At 32.9% G+C, this 17,530-nt stretch overlaps 1 protein-coding gene across 3 annotated transcripts in view; it reads right to left on the reverse strand.

Annotated features, from left to right (window-relative positions):
• The window catches only part of NCKAP5 (NCK associated protein 5), a 679,630-nt gene that overhangs the window by 468,421 nt on the left and 193,679 nt on the right, over positions 1–17,530 (reverse strand). The gene's annotated exons all lie outside the window — the stretch shown is intronic.

The raw sequence follows: 17,530 nt of genomic DNA on the forward strand, positions 1-17,530 counted from the left end.
CCTCAACCAAAATCATTTTAGCAGTTCAAATACATGTGATTCTCTGCTTCAGAGATATAAACAAAACCCTGTCTCAAGACAATTATTTACTATATAGAGAATTGACTCTAATTTATAAGAAATCAAGCCATTCTCCAATTGATAAATGGTCAAAAATATGAATAGATAATTCTCAAAGAAATTAAAACTATTTCTAGCGATATGAAAATATGCTCCAAATCATTATTAATCAGAGAAATGCAAATTAAGACAACTCTGAGATACCACTACACACCTGTCAGATTGGCTAGAATGACAGAGAAAAATAATGCGGAATGTTGGAGGGGATGTGGGAAAACTGGAACACTGATACATTGTTGGTGGAATTGTGAACACATCCAGCCATTCTGAAGAGCAATTTGGAACTATGCTCAAAAAGTTATCAAACTGTGCATACCCTTTGATCCAGGAGTGTTTCTACTGGGCTTATACCCCAAAGAGATACTAAAGAAGGGAAAGGGACCTGTATGTGCCAAAATATTTATGGCAGCCCTGTTTGTAGTGGCTAAAAGCTGGAAAATGAATGGATGCCCATCAATTGGAGAATGGTTGAGTAAATTGTGCTATATGAATGTTATGGAATATTATTGTTCTGTAAGAAATGACCAGCAGGATGAATACAGAGAGGATTGGTGAGACTTACATGAACTGATACTGAGTGAAATGAGCAGAGCCAGGAGATCATTATATACCTCAACAACGATACTATATGAGGATGTATTCTGATGGAAGTGGATTTCTTTGACAAAGAGAAGATCTAACTCAGTTTCAGTTGATCAAGGATGGACAGAAGCAGCTACACCTAAAGAAAGAACACTAGGAAATGAACATAAACTGCTTGCATTTTTGTTTTTCCTCCCGGGTTATTTATATCTTCTGAATCCAATTCTCCCTGTGCAACAAGAGAACTGTTCGGTTCTGCACGCATATATTGTACCTAAGATATACTGTAACCTCTTTAACATGTATAGGACTGCTTGGCATCTGGGGGAGTGGAAGGAGGGAGGGGGAAAATTGGAACAGAAGTGAGTGCAAGGGATAATGTTGTAAAAAATTACCTTGGCATGGGTTCTGGCAATAAAAAGTTATTAAAAAAATAAAAAAGACAATTATTTACAATAAATTCCTTGATTTTTTAAGGTTTTAGGTTAGAGATTAGATTTAAGATTAGAATAATTTTAAGGTTTAAGATTAGAATAATAATATCCAATTAGTTTTTTTCCTGATTTTTTGGATATATAAAAATGCCCAAAAAACAAATGCCCAAACAAAGATAGAATACAGTATTAATTCTGGTTGAGAAAATAAAACTTAAAGCCTACAATAGATCTTCAAGAAAAAAATATAATTTAAATTAAAATAATTATTAATAATATCTAGGATTTGTACAGTACTTTAAGATTCACAAAGTGCTTTCTAAATACCACCTTATTTTATTTTCACAATAATCCTGAAAGGTAGGTGCTAGTATTACTCCCAGTTTACCAATGAAGAAATGAAAGCAAATGGACATTAAGGGACTTAACTCGGAGTCTCAAATGTAGTAAGTGTCAGAAGATATATTGGAACACAAGCATTACTGATTCCAAGTCTAGTTCTCTATTCACTGGGTTACTGACTTGCCTATCATGCCATGCTACTGATGAGGACTAGTTTCATGCATAGAGAACATTATAGACTATTTTAATCATGTTCTATTTGGTCTTACTAGGCAAATGGTAGAATGAAATCCTTCCAGAATTTGATATGAAGGCATAAAAAAGGAGCAGAAATAATATGAGTTTTCCAAAGTCACAAAGAAAGGAGCAAATCAAGAATTTGAACTTGGGTCTTCTAATTAAAAACTACCTTTCTTTGCACAACACCAAACTTTTGTGTCTTCACATCACATTCTGGAACATGATTAAAAATAGATTAGTGCTCTCTCTTCACAAAACAAGTCTTCAGTAATATGCCATGTCACAGTTAAGAAAAAGTAAGATCAGTCTTTAAGATTTATATCATATAACTATTTGGAAAATTACAAATTCCATCTTGTTTTTTTTTTTTTTTTTTAAAGAAGAAAGTGAGTCCCATAAATTAGATTTATATTATTTATTTAATATTTTCCCCGGTTACATTCAAAACAAACAAACAAAAAAAGTTTTTGAAATTTTTGACTTCTACATTCTCTCCCTTATCCCTACCTACAATTAAGAAAACCACATGTGAAGTTCTACAAAACAATCCCATAAATTAGAGATAAGCAATTTTAATGCTAATCTCCAGCAGAATTTGAGACTTGTTAATTAAAAAAAGGTTGTCTATAAGTAGATCGGAACAATATAGTAATAATTGGGTCCTATTATGAGTTCATGAAGAATGTCATGACAGACCAGTCTCATTTAGTTGTTTTGTTCATTGCTCTTAGGTTGATAGAGTCTAAGTCTTCTACTGAAATAGTGTATAAGGATTTTAGTTTCCTAGAATCCTTATATTATCAATATGAATAAGATGGACCAATGTTGGCTACATGATAGCAGAGTTAGCAGTTTTTCTGATTCATGAAATTATTTAATCCAAAATCTGATTTATGGGTCTTTGAGACTAATTTCATCATTTTATTCTCTCTTCCCTTAGATAATTATTTACCCATTTACATAAAACTAAGGCTATCATTTTGACTCCCTTATCTTTACAAGGGCATCTCCTCCCTTTCCATTGATCAACTCTTTTTTTTCTCAGCTTTTTAAAAAACATCACTCCCTTCATACATTCTCTGCTTCAGCCAAACTGACTTGATGTTGTTTCCTATATGTGATAATTCAACTCTCATTCTACTGTCTTTTGCACAATTTATAATCCATGAATAGACTATTTTTCCTCTTCACTTTTGCCTTCCAACTTTAGCAGAAAAGTTCAAAGTCTTTCAAGAGGAATCTCCTGATTCCCTCTAGTGGTTGCTATTTTACTAGTCTATTTAGTGGTTAGTACAAGTATATTAGGGTCAGTAAGGTAGCACAAAAGATACAGCATTAGATCTGGAATCAGGAAGACCTGAGTTCAAATGTGACTTCAGACATTTGCTACTTGAGTGACCACTGGCAAGTCATTTAAGCCCATTTGTTTCCATTTTCTCATCATAAAAGGACTTAGAGAAATAAAGGTGAAAGGAAAAACCTTTGCCAAGGAAATCCCAAATGGGGTCATGAAAAATCAGATACAAATGAAACAAATGCACTAAAACACAGATATTAACTTATCTGTAAACATGCTGTAACTTTTTGGGACTGATATTTTAGGGCAATGCTCTTCTATTTCACTTTTAACTTTGGATCTATACTATTTAGTATAGAATCTGGATCTATACTATTTAGTATTAATATCTTTTTCTTGATTTTAAGGATTTAATAATAGTTTAAATTTGCATGATGGTTTTAGGTTTCCAAAAAAGACTCATGGGGCAGAAATAAAACTATTACTTTGAGAGTGAGCAATCTGAGACTCAGGTAAAGGAATTTGCCCAGGAGTGAGATATAGTGTGATATCAGCAGTAGAACCTGGCCTTGGAGACAGAATGACCTGGATTTAAGATCCAACTCTGAACATATACAGGTTATGGCATCCTGACCAAGTTACTTTTAGTTCTCTAAACTACTAAGATAATAAAATGCCAACCTGTCATTATAGAGGCATTATTTTGCCTATGAAATTATAGGTTCCTATTCTCTCATTGTCCATACATGTGTGCTATAAATGTCAGCTGGGGGATTTGAAACTAGCTCTCTTATGATTCCAACTCCAGCATTAACCTTTGAATTTCACTCTCATTTAACCTAGATAGGGGAGTGCTAATCACTTAGATTCAGTATCACTTCATTTAGAACAGATTATGCCAGATTAACATTAGTTTCTTTTTATTACTATTATTAGGCTGGTGGTTATGAGACTGGTATATCAGTAAAATATCAAATGCATAATAAACCTACTCAAAGCATTTGGAAAATATTTGCACACTATGCTTGTGGACAAGATGAAATGTTATGTCCAGTTAGGGCTCAGTTAGTCAAAATCAAAAAGGGTAAAATAAGGAGACCCCATTATTAATAAATTAATGTATCTTTAGTAAGAGAGTTCAATGATGTGACCCAGGGATTAATTTTTGGCCTTGAACTGTTTGACAAATTTATTGGTACCTTAAAAGATAAAATGGTACTCATTTTCATATTTCCAAATGATAAAAATTGGGGAATGGGTCTCATAGAAGAAAAACATACTTGCTAGAAAGAAGAGCAATGATGTAAAAAAAAAATAATAATAATTGATTTAAAAAAATCTAAAAGAAAAATAAAAAAATAAACCAATGTAGTAAGATCAAATTTAATAGCAACAAATGTAGAAGACATTAGATGGTTTCAAAGTACCAAAACTCAAAAGCAAGAAAGGAAGAGAAGCTAAATACAAGTTAATGAAAAAGACATCTGCCCTTTTTAATGGATTCAATACTCATTATGCTTCAACAATGTAGCATAGAGTACCCCTACCCCCAAAAAAAGTCCTGATGTAAATTTTAGCTCTATTTAAAATGGCATAGTGTTCAGAATGAGGAATTCCTGTGTTAATTCTGTCCTGTTTATTTCAAGCTTGGAATATTGTATTTAATTATGAGTACCACATTTTAGGAAGGAAATCAACAAAACAGAATACTTCCAAAGGTGGTTTAGCAGAAAGATGAAAGGATTCAATACTATTCCAATTCAGTTGAATTCTGATTTAAGTACCTAAGGATTTGTATTCTCAAGAAGCATGAAACTGGGAAACAAAACAGGACAATTGGATTTAAGTCTTGGAAAAGATGTTTATTGTCCTTTTGATTATCATATAGCAGAAGTAGGAGAATGGAAAAAAAAGCTGCAGAGGCTTATTTTGGCTTGATGTAAGAAAAATCTATTTAAAAGTTAGAGTTGTCCCAAACTGCAAAGAGCTGCTTTGATAATTAATCATTTACCTATTGCTACAAGGCTTGACAAAATAGTTATTTGTTAGGAATTAGAGAAGATTCCTAATAAGATACCAGCCTGGATCTACACTGAAATAAGATCCACATATTCTAGAAGTCCTTTGCACAAATTTTTCCTAGGATTTCCATTGGCATTTGAAACCTTTGGCCATCACATTATTAAGTTCAACATAACTAACAAGTATATATTGAGCATATTGGAGGGACAAAAAGCACTTTCCAAGACACTAGTGCAGGTATCACACTGTGCACAGTCCCTGACTTTAGGGGCTTTAGAGATTAAAGGGAGAGATAAACTGGACACACATATAATCAAATATGTGTTGATAAAAAAAATCAATCCACATATTAATAAAAATAATTACTAATCTAACCCACCTCAAATTTCATCATAATGATGTGGAACTGCTATAATCTCGAATTTCCTTCAAAGCTCAACTCAAGTAATCCCTTCTATAAGTAGCATTTCCTGAATCTTACTGAGATAGTGACCTCCTTGCCAAAGTAATTGCTTTTTCTTTACTGTAGATTTATTTTGTGTATATTTATCTATATGCATGTCATCTCCTTCAATAAACTTTTAGGGGAGAGAAGAGAGAAAAATTTTGATGTCACCAGCAACTAAGATAGTAAGCATTTACTAAATGCTTATAGATTAATTCTTCCTCAAGAAAAATGATGTATGCCCATTTCTCACCTTCAAGGAGTATGCTGATTTTCTTTTATCATGCTTTGTAATTTTCTCTTCCTTCAATTAAATTTTCATTGGATTTACTAGAACAAATTATCTTAAACTTTATAAATTCTTTCATCATATTTTATCATTTTTAGTTTCCTCACAAATTTTTGGAATTATTTCTCTTCTACTATCTTCCTTCTATTACTTTTCTACTGAACATTGGTCATCCAACTGAAAACTAATGCACTCAGTAGAATTTATCCCCAAGAAAACTAAACAAGATCAGACAAAATTAAAGCCATCCTTCTGAAATGCCAAAGCATTTAGTCATTTAGTTAGAGGTGATTCATACATCATCTTTTCCCATCACTCTCTTACTTGATCTTGAGAATATCACAGACTCTCCAGGTCAGAGTTTATCTTCTATAGTAGTTATGAGAATTATGCATGCTCACGAGATCAACCAAATCATTTCCAATGGAGCAGTAATGAACTGAACCAGCTATGCCCAGAAAAAGAACTCTGGGAGATGACTAAAAACCATTACATTGAATTCCCAATCCCTATATTTATGCACACCTGCATTTTTGATTTCCTTCACAAGCTAATTATACAATATTTCAGAGTCTGATTCTTTTTGTACAGCAAAATAACGTTTTGGTCATGTATACTTATTGTGTATCTAATTTATATTTTAATATATTTAACATCTACTGGTCATCCTGCCATCTAGGGGAGGGGGTGGGGGGTAAGAGGTAAAAAATTGGAACAAGAGGTTTGGCAATTGTTAATGCTGTAAAGTTACCCATGCATATATCCTGTAAATAAAAGGCTATTAAATAAAAAAAAAAAAGAGAAAGAGAATTATGCATGCTCATCACACAAGGGCAGATTAATCTAATATTTATCAAGGAAGAATACTGTAGATGTATGCAAAATGGAAATGAAAGTTTCTTGACTGACATGAGTGAATTTTTTTGTCCCCATGTCACTTTTGTGGCTGAATTTCTCCATGTTTTCATGAAAGGGAAAAAAAAAAGAAATATGATATACATTCTTCTCTAGATATTCTCAGTTTGTGATATATATATATATATATATATATATATATATATATATATATATATATTTCCATTTTAGTGTACAGCAATGCATTCTTCATTCCGTTGTTTTTTTCAAGGAGACTGATGATACACAGAAATTTGAATTATGTCTTAATGTACAATTTTTATTTCAATTCAAGTTATTTAACACATTAAGCCAGTGAGACTATTAGATTAAATTACTTCAAAACTTTTTTTGGCAGTCATTTAATCCTATCATACTAGTATTGCAGATTATTTAGCACTATAAATTTTTAGAAGCATAACTGTGCCAGAGGCCCATATTTTCCACTCCGATTTAAATTTTCCTTTGCTCAATTTCCTTTAGGATTAGGACTTATAGTTCAAGGTTGTACTAATCTATCCTTCCCTCCAGCTACTTTCCTCTTGTCCCATTATTGAGCAGCATAGTTACCCTTTTTTATCTTTACTTGTTCTTCATAAATTTGCAAAGATAATAGACACTAGTCCTGGTAAGACTTTAGCATTTGTGTAAATTTCATCACGGCTTGATAGTTTTTATGCAATTCAGTTATTTAAGTATTTCCATATATATATATGTATATATATATATATATGTATATATATATATAATTTTAAAAGCTTTTTTGTTTTCAAAACATATGCATGGATAATTGTTTAACATTGACCCTTGCATAGTCTTGTGTTTCAAATTTTCCTCTCCTCCCCACTCTCCCCAGATGGCAAACAATCCAATATATGTTATACATGTTAAAATATATGTTAAGTCCAATATGTGTAAACATATTTATACAATTCTCTTGCTGCAGAAGAAAAATCAGATCAAAAAGGAAAGAAAGTGAATAAGAAAATAAAAAAAAAAAGAGTGAGAATGTTATGCTGTTATCCATATTCAGTTCCTACAGTCCTCTCTCTGGGTATAGGTGGCTCTTTTCATCACAAGATCATTAGAACTGGCATTAGTAATGTCATTGTTGGAAAGAGTCATGTTCATCAGAATTGATCATTGTATAACATTGTTATTGCCATGTACAAAGATCTCCTGGTTCTGCTCATTTCACTTAGCATCAGTTCATATAAGTCTCTCCAGACCTCTCTAAAATCATTCTTCTGATCATTCCTTATAGAGCAGTAATATTCCATTGTAGAGGGCCAGAACTCTGAAAAGTATACTTGAATCAAGGACAGCAGGGTGCTTATAGTTAAGCACCTACTCAGTGTGAGATAATGGTTCTCTAAATGGTGATGTAATGGGCTATTGGTACATGCTCAGTATGCTGTAGTGATATAATAGTACTGAGGTATTTAAGGGAGTCTCAGACACAGAAGAGTCTCTCAGACACAAAGAGAAGATGTCAGATTCCATAGCATTTATATACCATAACTTATTCAGCCATTTTCCAATTGATAAGCATCCACTCAGTTTTCAGTTGGAAAAGGACTGCTACAAACATTTTTGCACATGTGGATCCCTTTTCTTCCCTTATGTTCTTTTTGGGATATAGGCCCAATAGAAACACTACTGGATCAAAGGGTTTGATAACTTTTTGAACATAGTTCCAAATTGCTTTAGATAGCTAGATCTGTTCACAGTTCCACCAACAAAGTATCAGTGTCCTAGTTTTCCCACATCCTCTCCAACATTAGCCATCTTTTCCTGCCATCTTAGCCAATCTGAGAGGTGTGCAGTGATACCTCAGAATTGTCTTAATTTGCATTTCTCTGATCAATAGTGATTTAGAGTACCTTTTCATATGACTAGAAATGGTTTTAATTTCATCTGAAAATTGTCTTTTCATACTTTTGACCCTTTATCAATTGGAGAATGGCTTGCATTCTTATAAATTTAAGTCAATTCTCTATATATGTTTAAAATGAGGCCTTTATCAGATGTTATGAGCCAGAACTTGAAACAAGGTGATAATTCAATGGAATTGATGGAAGCAATACTTGTGTACTTGGTTTGCACTTTTAAGCATTCACACATTAGCTCACACATTAGTTCACACATTTGGGAGATTTCAGGGTTCAGTATGAGATATCCAAATTCATACCTCCCATAATCCCATTCTCAGAGGAGGAGTCAATCTTTGAGTTTACACCTCTAAAAGAGCATAAAAAGAGCTTCAGTCAGTCAGTCAGTCAGTCAGTTCCAAAGATTGCCAGGAGTCGAAGTTGAGCTAAAGGCAGAAGCTGGCAGAGGCAAAAGACAAGCTGCAAGAGCTCTTGGAACCAAGGAGGGAGAGAGGCCTCTAAGAAAGCTAACTGGGCCCAAGGAAAGAGATAAGACTTGGAAGGAGAAAATAAACATTTGGATTTTATCAGCTGGCTGCATTTGAAGTGATTATTACTTTGAACTGAAACTAAGGCTGCCTCCAGAAAACCTCCCCAAGAAACTTGTTCCCAGAGAACCATCATATATATTATACAAAAGAAGAGAACACCACAATCAGAATCCTTTATTTAAGTATTTTTTAACCTGTTTCTTCCAGATGTGAACTCTCCCACTTCCCTGTTAACTATTATTGCATTTTAACATTTTTATTATTAATCTTTGTAGTGAAGGCTGAAGCACAGGAGCTATTAAGGATTTCAGAGTTGTTGTTTTTTTTTTTTTTTTTTTTTGGCAGATTCCTGTTTTTTTCACATAAAGTTGCAGATTTAGTCTTCTGATATTCTTTTCTTCTGTTTTGTGAACATAGGTAAGGGTTTCTGTCTTTACTTTATTGTCTAGTAGGAATCCATTGTGTACCTTTACCTTTCTAGTTCTGCTCTTGCATTTTCTGTTGATTAGGCCTAAGCTTAAATATAATTATTTCTTTATTTTTTCAATAAATATATTTCAATAATATATAAATATATTTTCAATGAAATTTATTACAAGTTCAGAGACTTGTAATTTTGTTCTTGTCATAGCAATAAATGAAAAATCTTAGCTTTATATTTTTGGAAGAAAATTAAAAATCAAATACATTATTCTTATTTCTTTCTAATCTTAAGATAGTGAATGCTAAAGACTTAAGTTAATTCATGAGCAAAATACATCATTTCAATCAATCTTTCCTGTTGAATTCACTGTAATGTTGTTTACCTATTTCCTCTTTCTTCACCTTTACAACTTTGCTTCCTCTTCCCAATTCCCTGAATCATGTCTATTATTATCATTTTGACAGAATCAAACATTCAATTCACATATACAATTGGTAATATTATCCAGAACTAGGGCTGGAAGGTTTTTCAGAGGTCCTCTAGTTCAATCCTCTTATTTTATAGAAGAGAAAACTGAGGCGCACAAGTAGGGTAAGGGACTTGCCTCTAGTTGCACAGATAGTAAATATGAGGTATTATTTGACCCCATGCATTCTGGATCCACATTCTGAATGCCTAATATCTGCTAGAAACTGTGCTAAGCACAGTTTGCAAATATTATCTCATCTAAACCTCACAAATACCCTGTAAGGAAAGTAAGCACTGTTACTATCTCCATCTTACAAGAAACTTAAACAATATATTAAATGCCTTGTGCAGGATCACACATCTAATAAGTGTCTGAGGGCAGATTTGAACTGAGGTCATCCTGATTGTTGTTCAAGAGCTCAATCCACTATGCCACCTAATTGCATAATTGATTCTTTCACCAAACTGACAGATTGTTTGACTAATGTGACTAAACAGACTGAGGTTTTTCTATTGTTAGATACAACCTAGTTTTACTCAGCCAATAATCCCCAAAGTATGTGAGCATGTGGGCAGAAGGTTTGAAGTGAAGATTTAATTAACACTTTTTCCCCTCTTAAATTTGGATCTGCTACTAATTCTAAATCTAAAGTTTGAACTTGTTATTTTTTTATTTTTCAATATGCTTATATAAAACTTTCATAGCAGTAGAAATGAAATGTAAATTTCACTTACCCAAACTATAACCCTACATGGGCTTTTAGCACCTATATGCATCTCATGTCCCTTCTTTCTCTTAGTACCTTCCCCTCATCTCCCATTTTTTTCTTTTTTTTTAGGAAATATAAAAAGAAAGTCATCATGGGAGATGGAAGATATAATCTCAATACTGGATCCTAAATATCCCAGGATGGACCCTGCCTATCCTGCCACATTTTCCAGGTAATGTAAAAAGAAAGTTGGTGGCTTCTTGGGTCCATTGTTGGCAATTATCTGGTTCTATCTCTCTTAGTCACAGAGCAAAAATAACATTGGGAAGACTCCAACTTTGGAGCTATTTTCAGGTATCTCCTGGAGGACAGAAAAGTATACCTTTCTAGGTATGTGGAGTTTTTCTCTACTTGATGACTAGAGTTCAGCTGGTTTCAGGAAATATGACAAGTAACACTTAGATGATCATTTCTTATAATAAATCTTTGTTGATTTGAACGAGGAGTAGTTTCCCCTGATATTTGTGATGTCAGTGGATGCCATGATGCCAGAATTTCAAAGTTGATTAGAAGAAGGAAAAGTGGAAAATATATAAAGGATCAGAGAAGTAAAGGGATTTGGCCAAGGACATGTAGATAATAGAAAGGTAGAGTTCAAATTCAAGTCTTTGTACTCCAAGCTCAGTGATATTTTCCATCTATAAAATGAAGGGATTAGAATAATCTTAAAATTAGGGATAAAAAAAGGATTAGAATGATCTTAAAATTTTGAGTTACAAGAGCATTGGGATGGGAGAAGTCTCAGGTTTCATTATATGCAGCAATAGAAGAGAAAATAGGGTAGGAAGAGAATCTCTGAAAAAATATAGACAAGTGTGGAAGCAGTTGCTTTGCAAATGTTTTTTCAAAAGCTATTATATAGTCATGTAATTCAGATATTTAAAGATCTTAGAAGCCAATTTGTTCAGTCTTTTCATTCAACAGATGCCAAAACTAAGACTCAGACAGCTTAAGTGACTTCTTCAAGGATAGATATTTACTTAATGGCAATCCTGTTTTTTGAGATTAGATCTTCTTTCTTTCTTCTACACCATATTACCTCTTTTCCTTTACCTCAAAATCAATTTTTCCACCACTCAGCCTTAAGGATGGGTACTTTGTAGCTGCATAAAATAAGAGAATGTATTTTTAAAGGTGATTTTTGATTATCAACTTCACAGAACTACTGTCCATGCAATTGGCATAAACTAAATTCTTATTCAAGTATATCTGTGGGATATTTAAAGGAATGGGAAAATCTTTTTATGAAGTGAATTATCTCACTTTAATCATTTGTATGTAAATCAATATTTCTGAAAATTAGAATTTGTATACATCTTTTCCTTTCATGCAAAAGTAGGAAAGCATGGATATACAATATTGCCTCTACTATCAGATTTGGTAGATGTATTGGTAAGTTTTACTGAATTGCTTCTGCTCCCACTATTCTGTTTTTATTTTTTGGTAAATGAAAAGTTTGCTTGGTTGGGTAAAATAAAGGAATATACATAGATACAAAGACAATGTGGAAGCTAAAAATAATATTTTTTTAAACTTAAAATGGATTTTTAAGGAACTCCATATGTATAAAAGTATTATGGATCACATATATTAATATGTCAATCACAGTTATTAGCTATAGCTAAACCCATTTTGATCACAATTATTTTAGGATCTGCTAATAATGAATATTTTGAAATATGATAAGAAGAAAAATTTTCATAGTGTCTTATCTAAAAAGACTTCCTGGGGACACTACCCATTTATTCATGTTATTTAAGTCGTTTCTATGGAAAACTTGAATTTCTGAAACTAAAAGGGACCATCTAGGTAATCTAGGGCAAGACCATCTTTCAACTACAGGAAAGAATAAAATAAAATTATGACACATTAAAAAAAAACCTTCAATTTCTTCCCCATAATTCACATTCTCATCTTAATTCACCTCTCTGGCTTGAGTTTCCACACCTATAAAATAAGAGGATTGGACTATATTTTCTCCAAGGTCCTTTCTAATTTTAATATTTTATTATCTATATTAAGCCATCTTCACTATCAGGACTTGTACATCTTACATCTAATGTGAATCTTTTATGCAAACTTAATTTAATTCCCACCTGTTCAGTTTTCAAAAATGATGAACAACAATTACTTACTCTAAAAACAAATTGAAGGCAATTGAGGCTATTGATAGATAGTATAATGCATAGAGTTCTATATCTGGTGTCAAATACTACAATTCAAATCTAATCTCTGGCACTTACTAATTATATGATACAAACAAGTCATTAAACTTCTATTTGACTCAGTTTTCTTAAAAGTAAAGTTGGGACAACCTTACCTCACAACTGTATTAAGGATGAACTAAGATATTTGTAAAGTACTTAGTACAATGCCTGGCACATTGCAGACACTATAGAAATGCTTATTCCCTTCTCTTCCTTTCCATTTCCTTCCCAATTGAGTTTCCCTTGACCTTCCCCAAGCTACACAATTCATTTACTTTGCTCTTGTTTTTCTGAGAATCTAATAATCTATGTCTCTCAAATTAGGAAGTACTGACATCTGGTTGGAGAACCATTGTGAGTAGTAACAGTGAGAGATGCCCAGTCTAGTTTAAAGAAAAAAGAATAGAGACTTAAAAGACAGAAGCAATCTCACAGGACAACAAACAAGGGGAAAAAAATTCATGCTAGAAGGAAAAAAAGGGCAGTAAACTGTGGTAACTCTTTGTCAGATTCATACTTCTATTTTGATTTTATTATCAAAACACTGAAATCTAGATTACAGTTTTTTACTTGTCCTTCATTCTGATACTTATCCTGCCTCAAATTGAAGCACCCTACTTCCTAGTTTCTGAATAAGAATTATAACCCAATATTCCTGACCCCTAACTATGAGGGACCACAGTTATTACAGGGTTCTCTAATTCCCCACATGGGAAAACTTATTTTGCTCAATTTCAGCCCATGTCAGGTCTTGACCTTACAGGGAGAACAGTAAAATAATCTTGGTTTTGATTTTTGAGAGATCTGAATGGCCATGAAATTTAAAGTATCACAACAGATTCTGATATGATAATCTATTTATAAATGTCAGGATTATACACATCTTTAAAATCATTGAATTAAAATCATTTCCAAGCAAAACGAAATAGGGAGAGGAATCTATAATTTCATTTCTATATGAATTCTAAGATTCAGTAATTTGTCCTGGAATATGTAAGAAAGAGATTGCAGAAATAAAAATAGAAGCAGAAAGAGAAAGCAGAACTTGAACCCAGGACCTCTGAATCATCATTGGCCATTTATTAACTATGCCATACTCCTCTTCGACCTGTCTCTTCTGAAGATGATCAAGTTTGTTATTATAACCCCCATTGCTTCTTTAAAAAGGTCAATCATTTTAGCCTTTTCTTAAAGTATACCATTTTAAATAATTGAGATAAATTTTGCTTTTTTTTCTATATTCACCTCCTTTCCTAAATTTCTAATAACCCTAATAACTTTCAACTAATTATTCTTACATTAAGATTTAATGTAAGGAATATCTTTATAACAGAATATCCCTGGTTATATGTAAAAAAACAACTAAGTGCCCATTTAGATAATATAAGATTCTAAGGAGTTTTTTGGTTTTAAGAGAAAAAGACTCAAATAAAATCAAGCTATTATTTAGCTTTCCATTATATGGTCTGAGATAACTGGGCTTATAATTAAGATTTTTAATTCATTTAAATTTAAATTAATATATATTACATATAATTCATACACACACACACACACACACACACACACACACATATATATATATATATATATATATATATATATATATAGAGAGAGAGAGAGAGAGAGAGAGAGAGAGAGAGAAGGGGGGGAGTTGATACATTCTACTAAATTATTATAAAGCATCCTCATATTCTACCTTTCACTAATTTCATTTTTCAAACAAAAAAAATTACCCTAGGTATTCAAAAATGTTTTGAATGAAAATGAATCAACAAAGTTGAATAATCAAAAACATTAAAGGTTTCAATGGCGAGAGGAAGAAATTTATTCTTGCACTTAATCTCTCTGTCTTGCTGTTTCTCTCCACCCCTACCTTTCCCTCCCCTCTCCCTCCCTTCCTCTCTTTTTCCCTCCCTCCCCCTCTCCTCCTCCTCCTTCTCCCTTCCCTCCTCTCTTCTCCCTTTCCCTCTCCTATTCTGTCCCCTACTCTACCCCATCTTCTCCTTTTCCTTCTTTTTTTCACCCTCCCTTCCTTCCTCCTTCCCACCCTCTCTCAATTTTGCTGATATAGAAATACAGTATTCTAGAATACTTTAAATTCATGTTGTTGCTCTGTTTTGAATTTGTAATAAAATTTCAGGGATTCCAAATTTGTTTTAAGTATTGATAGCAAATATATTGATATATTCAAGCATGAAAAAGATGAATTTCAGGGCTCTCTTTAAAAAAAAAATCTTTCAAACTTTGCATTTTTGGTCAAATGATTATGAGATTTTAAAGTGACTAACATTATTTCTATTAGGCACTTTCTGTGGATCTAAGAATAAATTTTGTTTTAAAAATTACCAATCTTTCTAAGCAAATCAGCAAAGAAAAATCCTAAAATAAAGCTTAGGAAAGAAACAACAAAACTCAGGATCACAAATTCATTTACTGTATCAAGTAGCCACATGTTCATACATGCAAATGTAAGCATTAAAGTAAATAAATTATTCCAGTTTTCCCTGTGGCTGATGCAAATTACTCATTTCCTTGGACATGGTACAAGGAGGCTTTATACCAATAAGAAATGCACCCAAAAAGCAATGCACATTACTCATCCCTGTGTCAAGAACTAAAACTTGTTGTTACCTTAAACCAACTATATCTCCCCACAAATGTTAATGAAACAAAATCACCATGGTTGAAATATATTCACCCAAAGAATTTGAATGTGTTTCCTTTGTGCTGAGGAATATGCAATCCAAGCCCAATCTCTACCCATGGACAGAGAGAAATCCACTTTCCTCAACCTGTTTTCCTCTCTCTAGGATTATTTCTAGTTTAAGGGGAGAACTGTTTGGCTGCCTAGATGAATGCCAGTAGATAAGTGTCTAACCTCTCTGTCCATATTATGGCAATGATTCCAATATTACAGCAAGACTTCTTTGTTTATCTTATGCTCTGTATGTAACCAACCTGATTCTATATACAGTTTATACTTGTTTATACGGCATATAATAAAATCAATCTACAGAGTACCTATTGTGGATTCAGTCTTATATGAGGAAATGACAAGAATAAACGAGACATAATTCCTGCCCTCCAGAAACTAATGATTTCATTGGGAAAACCATGCATATTCAACAGTTAGGACAGCATCCCATAGTGTGGGCAGCTAGTTGGCACAACGGCTGGAGCACCAGGCCTGGAGTCAGGAAAAACAGAGTTCAAATCTGGCCTCAGACACTTATTAATCATATGATCCTGGGCAAGTCACTTAACCCTATTAGCTTTAATTTCCTCATTTGTAAAACGAACTGAAGAAAGAAATGACTAACTAGTTTTTGCCAAGAAAATCCCAAATGGAGTCACAAAAAATTGGATACAATTGAAATGATCAAACAAAGCATAATAAGAAAAGGATTAGCATAAGAGTCATTTAAAGGAGTCATAGTAGTAGTCATTGTATGACCTTGGTTGGACTTCTATTTCCTTACATGTAAAATAATGTCATATGAATTAGATGATGTGTACTTTGCTTCTCAAGCTCCATCATTCTAGGAATCTAGGAATTAGAAGCAACATAACATAAACTCAGATTAACTAGGAATGATTAACCTGAAAGAGGATATAATAGTTATCTTTGCACTGGAGAATTGATTTGCTTGCCTCAAAGAATAGTATTAGGAAAGTACAGAAAGGTATATATAAGTTGACATGATGAAAAATGTTCTAGCAATCAAATCTGTTCCAAGTTAAAAGGGAGGACTCTGAAAGACAAGAAGTCCTCTATCACTGAAGATCTTGAAACCAAGGATGTGTCAATATTTGTCACAAATATTGTATGGAAGATTCCCATTCAAATAAGAGTTAAACTGAGCTCTTTAGTAAGGAGTATCGAACTTAAAAAGATACTCAATTGAATAATAAACATTTATTAATATGTCAAGTACTGTGCAAGGTGCTGTGGATATAATGGGGAAAAAACACAAGAAAACATTCCCAGTTCTCAAATCACTTATAGTTTAATGAGGTAGATAGAATGTCTCAAAGATCTTAGCTTAGTTTTGTTTTGTGGTTTTTATTTAGCTTTAATAGCTTTATATTAAGAACTTTTGGGTACCTTGTATATAAATAGGCAGGGAAGAAGAAAAGATACATGGAATAGATGGAAAGTAAAGGACAAGGAATAAAGAACTGAAGTGGCTGAGTGGAAATGGGAAAGGCTTCCTGAAGAAAGAAGATTTGAGTTGAATCAGGAAAATCCCTTTTGACACTGTTAAGCTGTGAGACAAGAATAATTCATTTAACTTCTCTGAGGCTCAGCTTCTACTTCTGGAAAATGGGGTTAATAATGCCAGCAGTACCTACCACAGAGTACTCATTATTGATATGACTATATAAATTGCAACTCATTTTTACCTGTGAGATTCTGTCATTCTGTAAAATATGTTGCTACCTATGAATTCAGTAGAAGTTCAGAAAGCAATAGGTGAAGGTTGTCAAGGAAAGATATTTTAGCAATGCCCAGGTAGCCACAAACATAACATATAAGATTTGAAGTTGACCATGAACAATGTGTTGTATTC

This window comes from Sarcophilus harrisii, chromosome 3 (assembly GCF_902635505.1).
Source record: "Sarcophilus harrisii chromosome 3, mSarHar1.11, whole genome shotgun sequence".
Taxonomy (NCBI): Eukaryota; Metazoa; Chordata; class Mammalia; order Dasyuromorphia; family Dasyuridae; genus Sarcophilus; species Sarcophilus harrisii.